This window comes from Lonchura striata, chromosome 7 (genome assembly GCF_050655825.1).
Source record: "Lonchura striata isolate lonStrDom1 chromosome 7, ASM5065582v1, whole genome shotgun sequence".
NCBI lineage: Eukaryota > Metazoa > Chordata > Aves > Passeriformes > Estrildidae > Lonchura > Lonchura striata.
The window spans coordinates 26270450-26288194 of NC_140709.1; the positions used below are offsets into that span (position 1 = coordinate 26270450).

Consider the following 17745-nt stretch of genomic DNA (forward strand, 5'->3'; position numbering starts at 1 on the left):
TGAGAGGCTATGAAATTATAGAAGACTGTTCTGTATGAGAGTTTGAAGTTAAGCCTCCATCTATCTCAGAAGCAGAGGCCGAAATGGAGGGCTGGCATGCCTTTGTCATTGGATTTCAGAATAACACCTCTTTATTATCTTCCTCGTCCTCAGAAAGTCAGCACCAGTTGAGAGCTTTGTCTGTGCTACTGAATGGCCATGTCCATCACAGGGGTATGGATGCAACGGTGCCTTCTCTTACATCTGCTTTAAAATCAGTTGGTCAGTTTGTGTAGGCTGGAAATTGCAATGTGATACTCTGTACTGTAGAAAGTGCTGGATGCTTTACTGTCTAATGTAATATCTATCACCCTCCATGTTCATTTTTTGCAAATACTCTCAATTTCCTTGGGAGAATATCCATTAGTGTATGCAGCTGCAAAGCCTCACCTTCTCTGCCTTATTTCCTCCCCAGCAATGCTTGTGCTTAATCTCATATTAGTACAAAACACACTCTCTCTGTTTCTGCACTGGCAGAGCACAGTAGTCCTCTAGAAATTGTCAGTGAGTGTTTGATATCAAAAGATTATTTTGTTATAACTCACTCTCAAAGATCCCTGTGGCCTGCAAAACAGACTTTTGTGTTGCTATCTTTACAGCTGTATGTAGACTAAAAACGGATGTGCTTCTGTGTTTCCACAATAATTATTGTCTTTCATGCTACCAGCGCAGCAGCATTGACTGCTCCAGACAACATCGTGTGCATTGTGACTCTGTCACACACACAGCCAAGCACAAACCTTTCCTGATCTCCATGTCACTCGTTAGCCTCTGTGGACCCTGGGCCATGGGCCATCAATCGCAATGCTGTATGCAAGGAGTTCACTGCCCAGGGTAACCAACCTGGAAACTGAAACGAATGAATTTGACTCTGAGGCTTACTTGTAAGAAAAGTAATTCATCTTGCTGAATTTCATTCATCGTCAAGCAAACTTTTGCTGATGAAGACTAAAAGTGTTGAGCATGCCAATTCACTCTCCAAGTCAGGTCTCCAGCTCTCCTCGTTGGACTTTGTAGGTAATTAGCACATCGTTCTTATCCCATTTTCTACAGATTCCCCAAGAGACATCAGTGAAAAGGAAGGTGTCAATGTCAGTGAGAGAAGGGGGTTTTGCAACTCAGACTTTTGTTCCCTCTCCCAAAGAAGCTCCAAGTTTGTTTAGTGCCCCAAATTTGCTCAGAAGGGAAGGAGGAATGTGCAAGGCAGCTGTCAGAATGTTCCACAGCAGCTGTGTATGGGATCTCCACACAGCCTTGCCACTGAGCCAGTATGAGGCAAGCATGAATCCAACTCACATCCATCCGTGGTTTAAGCCTCTGTGACGCTGCAAGAGGTGGAGATACACAACACTGGGTGTAATCTCAGCGTCCTTCAGGCATCTGGCCTATCAGAGGCATTTGTTTTAGTTTGGCATCAATTGCTCTCTTGAGCTGTCTGTTATATGGGGAGCCTACACTGGCTGGCAGAGAAGTAGCCACTGCTCAAAATGCCCTGCGCAAACTCATCAGTGAGCTGACAGTCTCAGAAAAGTGCTGAGGAGCTGCCAGGGGATGTGAGCGAGAGCAGGACTGGCAGAGCCAGCAGGGTGCCAGGGCATGGGCCCCAAAGGGGCAGCAGGATCAGGGGCACGCAAGGAGCCGTGCACTGCCCTGCCTAGTCCGGAGGAGCACCAGCGGCACTCTCATCGCTCAGGCTCGGAGTGTTGTCCGGGTTTCTGATGGGGCCCATACGCTGAGATCTGATTCTTACACTTTATTCGCCTTTCAAGGACCGGAATTTATTCACTTAAATTCTGATTGCTGGGATTCTTTATGCTTGCTGCACAGGGGCAAGCAATTCAGTTTCTGGGAAACATGTATGGGTAGTAAATGTACATGATGTTTGTCACTCATGTGAGCAAAAAAAGCTGATGAAACACAAAGGTTAACATAAAGGACAAAGAGAAGGATGAAAAAACAGTGAAGAAATCTGTCAGTCAAACAAGAGACACTCAGATGCCTACATTTGTTCTGCTCATCATAAATATTTTCTCACACAAAGTACTTTACTACTAAAAGGATCATAAAGGCTGGATCCTTATATTTTGATCTTGGAATCACTTCTGGAAATGCAGATGTTCTAGCAAAATGTAAAATTGTTCATGTTTTAGACAAATTAAAATATATTTTTAATTACCTAGTTTGATTTACATCTGTATATTATAAAATGCAGAGAAGACACTTTATAAAACATACATTAAAATATTAAAACTGAGCAATAGGGCTAGAGTTCAAATGTCAAAACACTATCAAAAAGAACCCTCTGCCTCAGTATCCTGTGAAATGAGAAGCATGTGATGGTAAGACAAGCCTTTTTCACTTCTAATGGTGATTCGGAGTGAGAAGCATTTCCATTCACTGCCAATGAATGGACCAAATCAAGAACACTGAGTTTAGATTTCTTGCTTGTCTCAAAAGCTTTAAGTGAAAGAAACATTCTGCTCCCAAAAGGAGTTGTAAAAGATCTATTTAGTGCATGGAGATTTTCATATCCTAGCAGACTCTAAAAAGGAAAAATAATTTCCAGAAGTAATGGAAGTAATTTCCAAAAGTCAGCCATACACTGCAGACAGGAACGGGTGTGAGCTAAAGGCACAGTTTTTGCTCCACATCAGCTGGAGCAAAACCTGGTGGCAGCCAGGTTGTCCTGCAACCTTGGAGCTCCTGTCTGCAGGCAGAGAAGAGGGAAAAAGTTCAGCAGAAGCAGAAAATTACCTGTGGCCCAAGCCGTACTACAGGCTGGCAATAAAACAATGTTTTAGCTGTTTAACCTGATCTACCTTTTTTTCTTTTTAAATATCAACAGTTTATTTTAGAATAACTGTAATCAACAAAATCTAAGGCAAAGTACAGCTGTAATCACTCTTTGCACCATCTCTTGCAATTTGGGGGGGGAATTAGATGAAACTCATCATAAGTAAAATTAGTTCAACCTTTTTGAGAAAACAAGACTTGAGATGAACTAAATGGCACACCAATGCCATGTTATGTGGTGCACCTGGCAGCCGTGTCATGCCGGGCCAGCTGCAAAAATGAACTGGCTTGGGAGCTTCAAATCTTGTTATGTAGTGCCATCTTGAGGCCTCGGGAAATGAAAAGCAGCTTTTCTGAGTACAGACAGTTTTTATCTGGTTGTAGTCTGGTTTTGGGCTGCAAGGCCTCCACAGGGCCAGAGAGGACAGGCAGCAGGATGGGAGTTGCAGGCTAGAGTAAAAACAAGGCACCAGAGGAAAGTTTAGAGGAAGAACCTGAAAGACCACACAGGGAGGGCACAGCAGGGACACCAGGAAGTTGACGTGCATTGAAGGGCAGCATGGCTTGGCTATGGCATCTCACCTGCCATACAGTGCCTACAAAGGGAAGCGGTGGTTGGGTCTTGGGGTGACACTAGGGGCTGAGGAAAGGGGTCTGGGCAGCGGCCCCAGCAGTGGGGCACACAGGAATGGGGTCCCCATGGAGGGTACAGCCCTGAGGAGCTCGGGGTAGCGGGTCCCCCATGGCACTGATGTGTTTGCAGTTTGTGCCTGGTCCTTTGATACAGCCCATGATGGGGACGGGTGCACTCCTCACTGGGCTGACAACTGGCTGGATGGGTGGGCCCAGAGAGTGGTGGTGAACAGTGCTGCATCCAGCTGGGATGCTATCACCAGTGGTGTCCCCCAAGGATAGCATAGGGCCCAGTTTGATTCAGTATCCCTATTGATAATCTGGGTGAGGGCTTGAGTCTCCCATTAGCAAATTAGCAGACAGCATCAAATTGGGTGAGAGTGCTGATCTGCTGAAGTGCTGGAAGGCTATGCAGAGTAATCTGGGCAGGGTGGATCAGTGGTGAGACAAGTGGCATGAGGTTCAACAAGACCAAGTGCCAGGTCCTGCACTTGGGTCACAACAAACCCATGCAGCTCTATGCGCTGTGGCAGAGCGGCTGGAAAGCAGCTGGGGTGCTGGTTGCCAGCTGCTGAGCACGAGCCAGTGTCCCAGGTGGCCAGGGAGGCCAGCGGCATCCTGACCTGTATCCAGAATAGTGTGGCCAGCAGGCCCTGGACAGTGATTGTCCTGCTGTACTTGGCATGGATAAGGCCACTCCTTGTTTGCTGTGTCCAGTTCTGGGCCCTTCTATTTGGGAAAGGCTTTGAGGTGCTGCAGTGTGTCCAGAGAAGGGCAGTGGAGCTGGTGAAGAGGCTGGAGCACAAGCCCTGTGAGGAGTGGCTGAAGGAGTGGGTCTAGCCTGGGGAAAAGGAGGCTCAGGAGGGACCTTCCTCTCAGTTACAGCCTGAAAGGAGGCTGTGGCCGGGTGAGGGTCGGCTTCTTTCCCAAGCAACCAACAGGACAAGAGGACAGTGTTAAGCCGAGCCTGGGGAGGTTTAGGTTGGACATGACAGAGATCTTCATAGAGAGTGATTAGACATTGGAATGGGCTGCCCAGGGAGGTGGTGGAGTCGCCGTTCCCGGCGGTGTCTGTGGAACTTGAGCATTTGGCGCTATGATCTAGGTGGCATGGTGGTGTCAGTCACGGGGGGCCCGATGATCTATCTCGCAGCCCTTTTCCAGCCCAAGGGCTCGGCAACTCCCGGCGAAGCCGAGGCCTCCGCCGCCCCTCGGCCGCTTCCGCGAGCGCTCGCGAGCTTCCGGCCGCCTCGGCCGCGCGCGGCGGGGCGGGGGGGCGAGCGCGCGCTCCCCCTCCCCCCCGCAGCCCCGCTCGGTGCTTCCCGCGCGGGCCGCCCCGAGGCGGAAGCGCCGCTCGCGCCTTCCCGCCGCCCGCTCGGCTCTTTCCGCCTCCCCCTCCGGGGCGCTTCGTTCGTTTCCGCGGCCGCTCGGCTCTTTCCGCGGCGACCGGCGGCGCGCTCGGCCGTTCCCGCCGCCTGGCGGGCGCTCGGCGCTTTCCGTGAGCGCTCGGCCGTTTCCGTGCGGGGCCGGGCGCGCTCGGCGCTTGCTCCCTGGCTGGCGCTCCTCAGTCGGCCGCTGCCTGCCTGTCGCCGGGCTGGGAGCGCCTGTGTGTGTGAGTGACGCGGCGGAGGTGTAGTTTGACGCGGTGTGTTACGTGGGGGAGAGAATAAAACTGCGGCGAGATCCCAGGCGCGAACGAAAGCAGTGACGGAGCAGCCTGGTAACCGGTAAGAGGAGGACGGCGCCCAGCAAACAGGGGCGGGGGGGAGGGAAGGAAATGGAGCCCGGCGGGGACCAGGGGAGCCGCCGGGCGGCAGGACGCGGGGGCCCGGCCGCGCACCGCCCGCGGGAGGGGCGCCCGCCTTAAAGATGGAGCCGAGCCCTGCAACATCCCCGCCGCCGCCGCGCCGCGAACAAAGGATAATGGCGGATGGGAGCCGGCCCGGCGGCGGCCGCCACGGCCGGGCGGCGGCGGCTCTGTCGGCAGCCAGCGGCGGCGCTCAGCGCGGCGGGGAAGGGGCGCCGCGCCCCCCGGCCCCCGGAGGAGGCGGCGGAGGACGACGACGAGGGGGAGCGGCGGCGGCGTGGGGCGGCCGCGCTCCCGCCCGCGCCCCCTCCCCGCCGTGTGCGCTCCGGCTCTCGCTCCCCCGCTGCCGCCCCCGGCCCCGCCGGCCTCCGGGGACCCTCCCGCGGGGCCGCCGCGCCCGCCGGAGTTCCGCTTCCCCGGCGCCCCGAGCGCGCCGTACGGATAAACAAACAGACTCCCGCCGCGATGGACACGAGCGCGCGGGGCGCTCCCCGGCTCCGTAAGGAGAAGCGTTTAATAAAATCTGTGCTCGGAAGCCGGGGCAGCGCTTGGTCTGGTGGTTCGCTGTTACTCCGTCTCCGGGAGGCCGCGCCGGGCAGAGGTGCCGGTCACCCAACACCGCGCTCCGGGCGGGACGGCGGGCGCAGCCCGAGCCCGGCGCGCAGGTCACGTAGCAGGGATACGGTTCCTCTTGCCGCGCTGCTGCTCCCCTGGCAGTATTTTTAACACCAAGTGAACTTGAGCCAGGCTGCGGCTGGGAAATCTCGGTTTGGGATTTGCTTTTGCCAGTTTTCCACAGACTTGGGTACTGCACAGTGAACAGGATTTGACCTCTATCCCAGCTTTAATAGCAAATGTCAGCTCAAATGCCTTTTTCCACCTCACACCAGCCTTGCCTTACTTCAGCTGGGGGGCTTTTTTTCCTCTTTTGTTGCCTAGAATCGAAGACAGTGTTTTGACTTTGTTTTACTTTCAAATCCTGGATATTTGCAGTTTTGTCTTACAGTTGTAAGCAAAAACAACGTGGCAGCCTTTAAAAACTTTTTAAGCAAATATTGTCACACCTCTTAAATGTATACAAGGATAAAAAGTTCTAAACGGTTATATGATTTTTTTTCATGAAACACTTTCAAAATTTTTGTTTCTTTCTATGAAATATTGGAATGCTGGCTCACAATATGTTTCTGGAATAACACCTGTCTTTTTTTTTTTTTTTTCCTCCCTTGGGTTAGAAACATGTTTCTTATTTCTTAAATAAAACACTAAAGACTTTTCAGAAATATCATATATCTATTATGACCACCACTAAACACGATTTTAGAATACAGGAATTTTGAGACTCTACTAGCATCCTTTCTTCCTTGTATCACAAATGTGGATTTATGCAGTAAAATATGAAGTCACTGAAATAGGTTTTGTTTAAAATGGATATTTGTAATTCACATGTGTACTTTCTTGTATGTGAATTTCTGTTTTCTGTCACTTCCACCACTTATTTTGAAATGAAGTCCAAAGATGCTCTACATCGTTTCACTGTATAATACCAACATGATAAGAGGGTTTCTAAACTTTTAAGTGATTAATAGACATCTGAGGACTTCAGTAAGCAATGTAATTGCTGCTGATAGTGATTAAAGAGAGTGTAATTGTTTGTGTATTTCATTTATTCTTGGTTTGATGGAATACTCACTACACTGTAAATACAAAAATGAGACAGAAAATTCTTGCTTGTTGTTTTTGTAGTATTAGAAAAACGTTTCAATTTCATAATAGAGTGGAAGACTCTCATATCCATGTTTTCAAATGCAGATCTCTGCATTTCCTCACCAGCTTTATCCCCTCACAGGTCAGAGAGAAAAGGGAACAGAGAGGTGACTGTGTATATGCTAAGCATCACTTACAGGTGACCGAAAAGGAAACTTTTGCATGTAGTAAAGAAGAGTGTAATCATTTTTAATGCTTTCATTCAATTGAGAGAACATCAGTATTCAGATTGGTACTCTCAATATGGTGTTTGGATCTGCACTGAATGGTCTGCATCTAATTTTTTTTTCCTCATAGGGTTGGTGATGTGTGTCTACTACTCTGGGTAAAAAAAAGTAAAGAACCAGTCAAACAAATAAAAAAAATCCAAGACAAAAAAATACCCCAAAGGTCTAAAAGGGGGAGAGGGGTCTGCTGATACAGAAAATTTGGAACGTTCTCATTTAGACTGTCACATCATCAATCTGGCTGTTTCTTGGAAACCTGCACCAGCACAGCTATTGCAATACAAAATCTTCTGTAGATGTTACTCTGCAGAGTGGCTGTTCTGCTGCAGTAAGAAGCAGCCTCTTCTTGCCTAAGTGCAGCTACAGCTCTGTAGTGCATATTTTGATAGGAGACAAGGCCCCAACTGGGAATTTCTGTTGGCACTGTTTTGAAACAAATGGGATATTCACACTTCACCTCTATTTTTGGATCTGGAAGCAAGTGGAGATCAGTCACTCATACCACACTTCTCAAGGCTTTTGTGCAGTGAGAAGGCCGTGTTAGCTTTCTGCCGCTAATCTACCTAAAGTTAGTTTCATGGGACATGACAGCAATCCTCATCTTCAGAAACAACTGTACCCAATTTCCTTTCAGCTCTCTGGTACCTGCCTGCATTCAGCTGAAGTTATGACAAGGCAATGATTTTTTTTTAACTGAATCAAAAATTGTGTTGCCTCATCTGCAGTCTGAGGTCATATTTCACAGTGATTATGAGCAGCCTGCCATTAATGATCTAGGTACATCTCCCAGCATGAAGGCTTGTACATATTTTGTTCTTCAAAGCTTTTAGATCACTTGATTGTACTGCAATGAAAAAAGGTGAGTGAGAATGAATACAACACCTTCCAGCTTTCCATATTTCTGTAACAGCCTTGTCAGCTGCACAGGAGTTGAAAGTGTGCCAGGCTCTAGTTGGCCTTTCAGGTAAAAAGAGCACTCAAAGCCACCCAAGGGTTCTCTGCTGCTGTTTTGTCTGGCAGTGCTGGATTTATGATATTATGTGTCAAGTGGAAAGAATAGAAAACTCTGTGTTGGAAGAGCCACTTTAAGGTGAGAGGATAAAAAATTTGGAGGGAGCGTGTTCCTGTTTGGATGCATGTGTATGGTTTACCTAACATGTACATACACAGAAGTTTAAAGCAGTACTAATACTTGTTAGTTACTTGCAGTGATTTTTGAATAGTACAGAGAGGTACAGGATATTATCCCAAGATAATAATTCCTATTTTTGTTCTAAGAATATTGTAAGAGTTGGTATTTTGTAAAAAATGACCATTAGGTGAAAAATGGAAAAATAGTTCTGAAGATAGGAAGACCCTGCCAATTGCTGTTCTGCATTTTTTTACTTTTCAGTTGTTCTCTGACAGGAGACTACACTGGCTACTTGAGACACAGTTGCAGGAAGCCTTACAGTGAGCTGTTTTGAAGCTACTTTAGTGCAGGAAACTGAAATAAAAATCTCTATCCTTGATGCTTTCACACTGTTTGGAGGGGAGAGTTAAAGTGATTTGTAAAAATCTCTGATCTTGTAAGTGTTAAGTGGTAGTCTGTTTAGTCAATGAGGTTATCAGGAAAACTCCTTTTCCCTGCACATGGCAGAGCTAAAGTTGAGTTGAAACTACTTCAGATAGATCTCTAAACTTACAAAAGAGCATGTAGCCTAAGAAATCCAGGAATTCTTGAAGCTTATCTACTGGCTGATGAACCGAAATTATAGTTCCTCATAGCATTTTTTGTTAGTAATACTGGCCAAAGCATTTTCCGTGTCTTTTCTATTGCACTCACACAAATTCTTGGGTTTCTGCATGGGGAAGTGGTCCAGCTGTTTGAGAGGTGTGGAGCCTCATTCATTTTCACCTGGATCATTCCCTCCCCTGATTGCTGCATGGCTGCACAGTAGGTGTACCAGCATAATCAGGGGAAGGGATGGAGCTGGAATGAGCAGGGAGATAAGGGCAGTTCAATCAGCTCTGCTGCTAAATGAGAAAATGCAGCCTCTGTAAAAAGTTTTAAATTATTGCTGTGTTTGTAACTAAGCTGGGCGACACAGATCCTGCTGGGGTTCTTGCCACAGAGCTGGATCTTTTAACTAAGTCGAAGTTCTTACATGTGCTAACCATGAGCAAATGAACAGGAGCAACAGCTGTTCCTAAACTTCAATATCATGTGTTAAACTAATTTGTTGTGCTGCTTATTTACTTGTCAAAAACACCTTTTGTGTATGTTTTTTAGCAAGTTCTCTGTGCACTTCCTTCTTTTTGTTTTTATTCTTCACATTATCAGTTCACCTGTTGCTGTTCACTGTGGCTCTTTGCTGCAATATTTTAATAATCTTCAGAAACTGCAACCTGCTGTGATATTTTGGGTCCGATATTACATGCACTTTTCTTATAGGTGCTACCCTAAATCTCTGATTCTCTATGCTGTCCCAGTGTCAAGTGGATTTCACTTCCCCTTGCACTTTTCCTTGGGCTTCAATGTCAAAATCTCTTCTCATCTGTAAAATCCCTCTCATCATCTTTTATACCCCATTAAATAATGGATAGGAAGCATTATTTTCTTGCCTTTATTTTCCTGATGACACAGCATCTGGCTGTGTGCAGCTGGCCTGGCCTCAAAATCCACTGGTGCCTGTCCATTGCTCCAAGTAGCATACAATTTGAGCAGGATTTGTAAATTTACACCTTTCTGGATTGTAGAGAGCTTTCTTTATCTTGAAAAATAACCACCTAGGGTATTACTGTAGATGTAGGACCCCTGCCCTCTTTGTGACCCTCATACAAATTTTCCTTTTGTACTGATAGGAAAATTCTGGGAGCTAAAAGGGAGGGAAGGTGTGAGAAAGGGTTCTGTGTAGTAATGCCACAGTATAACCAAAAAAAGTAATCTGTTGCTGTGGTTTTGTTTGAGCTGATACAACTGTCTCATGTGGCTCTCAGGAAGACAGAGTCTTGCTCTCTCCCTCCTGCTCCTGGCTGTGTGGTGTTGGACCATCCCTTTACATTGTCTGTAGTGTTGATTGTATATAAAACGTAATAACCCAGTTCAAATCGCTAACCCAGGAGAGAACTGTGCTTTTTTTAGTAGATAATTTTCTCCTGCATGAGTGAGCTGAATTGGTTAGTGACTGAGATTTGTTTGTGCTAGTAGCACAAACACCGGTGCAGATTTGCAGTGATGGTAGGAGAAGGAAGTGGAGGGACACAACTTTCTCCCTTCAGCAGCAGAGAGCTGTGGCAGCAGACCCATCTTGGGGAATGGCAGCATATCCATGACTTGGAGTGAAAGAAGGAACAGTTGGACTCTGTCCATAGTGAGCAGAGCCACATGAGTTTGTCTTTGCAGCTAGGAAAGCTAAGAACACAGTAAGTCGAAAAATAAACAACAACAACAAAAAGAACCAAATGAGGAAAGTTTCCTTGTTTTAAAAGCTTGGTCATACCTGTGTGATTGAATTAACTGCTCCTTATAAGAGGCAGATTTCAGTCTTCTCATGAGGTTAGATCAGTGTACCTCTTAGGTACTTTTCATTATGAGAAGCCCGGTCAGCAGGGGAGAATTATGTATAACATATCTTTAACGAAGCCCAGGTTGAAATACAAAACTCCAGAAGGGGTCCAGGTCCAGCACATCCTGTAAGTGGGCCCAAAGCAGCTGGGCAGTGAGTTCACTGTAGTGTCACTGTTGCTGCAAACTGAGAATTGCCTTGGCCTGTCTTCCAAATTGTAAAATAATAAATGGTGGCTGAAACTACTGGCCTGGAAGTTGTAGTGTAAAGTTAATGTGGATGTGTAGCCAGTGCACATTAATTACCCTGGACTGGGGAGAGGAATAAGGATATTACCTGCTGCAAATAGCTGCTTTGTCAGCAACGTGGCTGTTTGAAAAATACATCTCTGCCCAATCCTCAGAAAGCTAATGTTGATTATATAAAAAATAGTCATCCTGTTTCCAGCCTCCCACTCTTAACCAGAGTCATCACAACAGTAATCAAATTACAGAATAGAGGTGGTTTTTTCAGCATTTTTTTGGCTTGCTACAATCTTGTGACACCTATACCCATGATTTGATTTACTTTGCTTTCATTGACAGGGCTGGCTGCAGCAGGGTGGCCTTGGCTCCACTTTCCCTCTTCATACTTCTGTTCACAGTCCAGCTGCCTGTGAACTGGGTCAGAGAACTGGTCCGGGCTAGGAATTAGTTGTGTTTCCTTGTCTGTAGTGCAATTTGGTTGCCCAGTCCCATTTACTAGACAGCTTCACAGAGAAGTACAAAGGTGTAAATAAGGAAGAATTTAGAGGAAACCAGAACCTGAGCTGACAGTGCTGCCAGCAGAAATGCCTGTAAAACTGTAGTTGCAGAAAGCAAAATGGAGATTTTCTTTTGTGTGCGACACATTGATGTGAAACATGGATTCTCTGACTTTCTCTTGCCCTTTCTGGTTCATCAGTGGCTCCTGTTGCTTACTCTCAGGTCACTGAAGAACTTCAGCATTACCAGCAAATCACACCCCTATTCTATGGGGACAGTCATGTTGCTCACAAGTAATGGAGGTCTTAAACTCCAGTAAATTATTTGAGAAACATCATTCTTTCTTTGGAGATGATGCTTTTGCAGAGTAGATGTACCTGGCAGGCATATGAGTGATCTTTCTCCTTTAAAAGGCTCTCCTGCACTGCCCAGGCAAATTTTAAAAATAAATTAAAAATAAACTAGAATTCACTTGGTTGATAACGTTACTCAGAATTATTTTACTACAGAGTTTGATCACTGTTGCATTTCAGTTGGTTTTTAGAGAGGCTGGGTCATAGATTTAATTTTGGTGCATTAAGCAACATAGTCTGATGATGCTTCAAGACTAGTGCTAATTAACCAAGCAACTATGTTTTCAGTTAAACTAGTAAAGCCAGAGCAATTTTAGGATTTAAAAGTATTTCCAAGTCTAAGCTGTGGTTTAAGACCTAGATATTTGGTTTTAATGTTGCAATTAATTTTGTGAATAGGATGCATTCAGAAATTTGACAAGGCAAGGTTTGTAAGGAAGTGCTGTTTTTCGTGTGCATACTTGGATATCCTTTACTCTAGCACTGCAACCTCTGAAAGAATTCAAAGGTTTTCACTTCCTGAAGGGCATTAAAGCAAAATTATGCATTTTATATACTGCCATTAAAAATGAAAAAAGCTATTTAATAATAATAATAAAAAAACAACTGTGTTGCTTTTAAAGATACGGGTTTGGTGTTTTTTTTCAGAGATTTGACTTGATATTTGGTAATTATCATCTCTGTGTGAATAACTCAGTCTTACTTTCAGGTGTCCAATTCTAAAGATACTTATTAATAAAACAGTTAAAGCATTGGTCTGAAGCATCCATTTTGTTGTGTTTTCTTTCTGAACTCATTAGAAGTGTTTTGGTTTTTTTTAAGCAAGACTTTCCAATATTTACCAAGTTATATAACATCATACTTTTATACTATGGGTTGAACTCTAGAAGTACCACATATGTTCCAAACATGAATCAGAATGAGCACTGGGTATTTAAACAGTTCATGTCTGTCAAGCTTGCAGCATAAATATCTCAAGTGACATTTCTTGTTAATTGATGCTTTAGCCACTCACATTCAGAAGTGGGTTAGAAACATTAGCCATGTCCCTTCTCACAACAGACAAAATCTGCAAAGACACAAATTCTACCTAAAAGTCTCATGTCAAGCTTAACTGCAGTTTATAAATACCTGAAACTCCATGCTTGCCCTAAGTTCCCTAGCTGATTTGATAGTTCTCTGCAACAGAATGATGTGAAAGGGAATGTGATATGTGTCACTTTGGGATTCCAGTATCTGACACTTTTCAGTGTACAGTATTTTGCTGAGATGACCTATGCTATTTAAACCTCATGGTTATTGTTATTTTTATTATATTATTGCAAATGGATTATAAAATTCGGGTCTCTAATTTAACATTTGAGACCATACAAAAAACTTTAAAACATTTCCTTTATTCATGGGAAAGTCCCCTGAATATCTGGGACTTCCCAGAAGATTTGAGTTTCAGAATATAAATTTACATTTATATTACTTCAGCGTGTCGTGTTTAATCAGTGTAATCGCTAAGAGCCTTCGTGCCAGTCTTAAAGCACTCTATTCTGATAAATTAAATGTGTCTATTAATATTTTCACACTGTAAAATGAACAGAGATTCTGAAAACATTTCTTTGGAATAGAAAGATTTCAGGTAATAATAAACATCTTTATGTGGTTTTCTGGCTTTATCACATTATTCCATTAAATCATACCTGGTATGTAATTTAAATTAATAGAATTAAAGAAACACCTATGGATGTGATTCCTTTTTCTGCTACAGGTCTGAGATTATTACATGATGTAGTTTTGGCCCTTGGGCTTGGAGCGCTCAGGTTAACCACTGGTGTCAGCCTGTGTAATGCTCTGGTATTTATTTGTATCTTTCTGTAAATTGTTCCTGATCTGCTCTAAACACCAAAAGAGAGCTGGGCGATTTGTATAGTTTCAAAGTAGCTTTAGCTTTGCTCACAGAAGCATTTGTCACAGACCCAGTAACTGAGCCGGTGGATTTCCCTAGCACATCTATAGAGTGCATCCTGTGCAGGAGGCAGTCATATATTAATTTCCCTTATCCTAACATCTTAGTTCTTCTTCACTTTAGGAGAGTGACTCTGCTGAGCAGTCATCGCTCCTGTACTTGTTAGCTGAGAACAAGTTTTAGTAGTTCCATCACCTCAGAGATAACCCTTTGTTTAATAAAAATGTGTAGAGGCTCTCCCTACAGTCTGACTGCCCCAGACTTAGAATTGCAACAATTCTTCCAACTGATGCCCCAGACCTGGAATGTTTAAAGGTTGCTTGGCAAGCGGACAAAGATCCTTACAACATGTCATAAGGTTGTCAAAATATGTCATGCAGCATTCAGGAGTTCTTATTCTGCCAGAATGAATGGTGAGGCAGTAAAAGACCATAAAACATAGAAATGCATATGGAGGAGAACAAATGTAATATTCATCTGAATTACTCTGGCAGGTCAGGTGGAAATCTCAAGTTCTGACAGCTCTACCCAGTGGAAAAAAGAAACACATGCACCTGCTTTTAGATGGATTTTAGCCTTGCTAACTTGGCATCATTTTCTGCTCTGAATACTCCTTTAATTATTGTAGCAACAGTCCTCTTTTTTCCCTGTCAGTGGGAAAGGAGATGGTCTGACTGCTTGCAGAATTAGCTCTCCTTTCTGTCACTCTGGGCTGCCTTAGCTCACCTTCACATGCCAGTGTTTGATGTGAAAGGAAGTGGCTCAAAATGTTCTGCTGGTTGACCAGGACAGCAGTGTAAATTATTTATTTGGCATATCTAGATATCTGGGTGGTAGGAGAGAACTGTTTCTGAATTGCTCACTCCAGGTACAGCCTGCCTCCTTAGGCGGGCTTGTAGAGGTGCTGTGGTGTGGTGCTGAGCCCAGGTTAAGAGCAGGCTGTACCAGCCCAGGCACAGGGCCTTCTCAGCAGAAAAGGTGTTGCTCCATTGTACCCATCTCTGTACTCCTGTTGCCTGGGTCAGGCTGTATTAACAGGCTCTTAGATGGGGGCTGTTCCCATCCAGCAAGCTTTCACCCTGGGCTGAGCAGAGCTCCCTCACTTGTCACAGTGCAGATGTAATCGTGTCCTTTTAGCATTGCCATCACACTGATGGGCTGTCACAGTTCAATGCTTCAGTGAGAAGAGCAAATATGAGAAGGGGCTGTCTTCAGGTAGCTGCCCCCATCTGGGCTGGGGTCAGTTTCAAATCCCATGGGATCATCATGGATTCCTCACTTCTCTGCCCACAGCTGTTTCAGTCTAAAGTACAATGAGAATTTTATTAAGGCCAGGAATTAAAGCTTGTCACAAGTGGCTGTGCTGATTATTAATGACTTGCTGGGCCTGTACCAATTGTAAAGAGCCCGTTCCTGGAGTTGTGTATTCAGCAGGAGCATTAGCTCCCTGACAGCATGATAAAATATCATTTTGTGCCTATAATTCATATTGCATTAAAGATGCCTGCCTACAAATGATACCATTCAAATCCAATGTTGCTATGGATTTTATTAAAAAACCAACAGCTACATGTGATGAGGTGAGCCACAGTACTTTCAGCAGTCCCAGGGAGAAAAGAGGCATGTATTTTGGCAATTTCGTGTGGTTTCATTTTTGAGAAAGGAAAGCTTTTACAGTTGGTAAGAATTGCAAGAAATCTGCATAGATTGAAAATTAGGTGAGTTTTATGTCCTAAAAATAATGTCAGAGAAGAGGTGGTAAGCTGTGGTAAAGTGCATTCAGTTAGTAAGTAACTGAAATGCCTAAGTATGATATTGGCAATGAATATGTTAAGAATTACAAAATGGGCAGAGTTCTCAGAAATCTCTGGGAATAGACTGGATATGTTGGCCAGAACATTCTTAAAAATGTCTTGCTTGTCTAAAATTCAGTTTGCAGATCTCTTCTGGTGGGGTTGGTTGTTTTTACTGCACTAATAAAGGTGTTTAGAAATAGTTACCACAATTCTGTTCTGCATGTTGAGGACTACAGACTTAAAGCCTGTGAATTAGTCTTTTAATGCCCTAAGTGCCTTCAATCAGAGCGTAAAGCATTTATAAATAGAACATATTTATGGATTATGTTTTAAATAATAATAATAGTTACCTAATTACTTTGTAACCTTCCTGGGATTTGTTTAGACTTTTTTTCTAAGTGAAGTCTGGCACTATTTGGGGGGCATTTTGGAAAGGGGAGGGAGTAAGACAGTGGAGAATCATTCGCTTTTCACTGTTAATGCCTTGGGAAATGCTTGCTCTGGTGTCTCCCCTTGGCTGCTTCTACTGGGCTCTGCTCATGTATTCACATAAGACCTATCCCAACTATTGGATGAGGTAGTAAAAAGAGGTGGGGGTATATTTATTTATTTATAATTTACACTGAACAAAAAAAAAAGGCAGTATAGGTTACATTTGAATTAAATTGTGTGTACCAAATACTTGGTGGATGCTCTTGTATTCATTTGTGGTACAAGAAACTAATAGCAGTTAATAGCTGTTAGAGCCTTTTTTCCTTTTAAAAAGCTTGAAGGCAGAAACACTAGATACTAGTACAATGCCAGGAGTTTGGAGTCAAATCAGGAGGATATAGCAGTGAAGTGTTCAAGCAGCTTTCACTCAGACACCTTACCTGTGCCTACTGATTCACCATCTGCCTGGTGAATGTCAGCTTGCTTGAGCTACGCCAACAGAGAACAAAACCTAGAGGAGATTGCAGGTTTGGGTGCTCACCACTGTAGCTGTGAGATTATATTTTTGGTCTTATGCCCTTGTTTTAAAATCTGCCACGGCATTTTCTTTAGTAAAACAGGTTGAGTATGCAACACAAATTATTTCCAATACTTTCATCACTGATATATTTAAATCTGGTGTGAGAAATTTCCACTGACTTTAGAAGTGTAAAAGTTTTGTTGAAAAAGTCACGAGCCAGAAAAGTTGGTTAATTTTAATTAAGGGTCCTGCTTGTATTTCTTCTGTGTTCTGTATGAACCTACCTTGTTCACATCTCTTGCAGTGGCTGTTACAGGCTGTATTCAGTCAGCAGAGAGTTTTTAGACACTGCTCTGAGTGTCACATTGATGGAGACAGAGGGTGGGACTACAGATATTACATTCTGTTGATGGAATGAGTCAGCTTTCTGCAAGATACTTTTACAGTGAGATTAAATTTTTCTTGTATATTCAAGATGAAATACTTTAACTTCAGTGACAAGAAGAATTTTTCCAGCTTTTTATTCTTCAGTTTGCCTGGCAGGTTGCTTTATTGCAGATTATTTGCAGAACATAGTCTTAAGACTCTTAATTTTTGGCATTTTTAGTGGTGTTGCTTGTTGCACCCACTCTTTTTTTCCCCACTTCCACTTGGTTTTCCCAGCCTCTGGGCTTCCCTGATGCAGAAGCTGGTGTGATCATGGAATGGCTTTGTGGAGAACGCATTCTGTGGAGTGGTAAAAGGTGGATTTCACATGAGGCAGCAAACGTAGGTTGTGTTCACTGTGACACACAGGCTGGTTACCCAAGGGAGAGGATACAGGGAGCAAATATCCGGGAGCAGTGGCAGTGCCAGCTTGGGATGACAAAGAAGCTGTGGTATAAATTGCAATTCTTGTGCCAACCCACTATAGTCATTAGTAACAAAGAGATAATTATGGCCCCGTCTTGTCCTGTTAAGCATTTATTACTGGTTATTTGAAGTCCCATGTGTTAGCTGTAAATAAAATGATTTTTCTCTGAACATTTTCAGTCTAGCAGCCACTGAATGGAGTTCATAAAGTGGCTTTTGAGCTGTGGCTAAAAGGGCTGCCACTCTGCAAGGTGACAGTGGAAATGTTTACAGATTGCAGG

At 44.2% G+C, this 17745-nt stretch overlaps 1 protein-coding gene across 5 annotated transcripts in view; it reads left to right on the plus strand.

The window, feature by feature from the left end:
* Positions 1–4799: 4799 nt before the first annotated feature.
* Positions 4800–17745, plus strand: part of CREB1 (cAMP responsive element binding protein 1) — a 39835-nt gene continuing 26889 nt past the window's right edge. For 2 of the 5 annotated variants that reach the window (XM_077785117.2, XM_085585236.1), the window contains exon 1: positions 4800–5192. The gene's annotated coding sequence lies outside the window, so the exon portion shown is untranslated. The remainder of the gene's footprint in view (positions 5193–17745) is intronic. The other 3 variants (XM_077785119.2, XM_085585237.1, XM_077785118.2) reach the window with 3 other exon arrangements.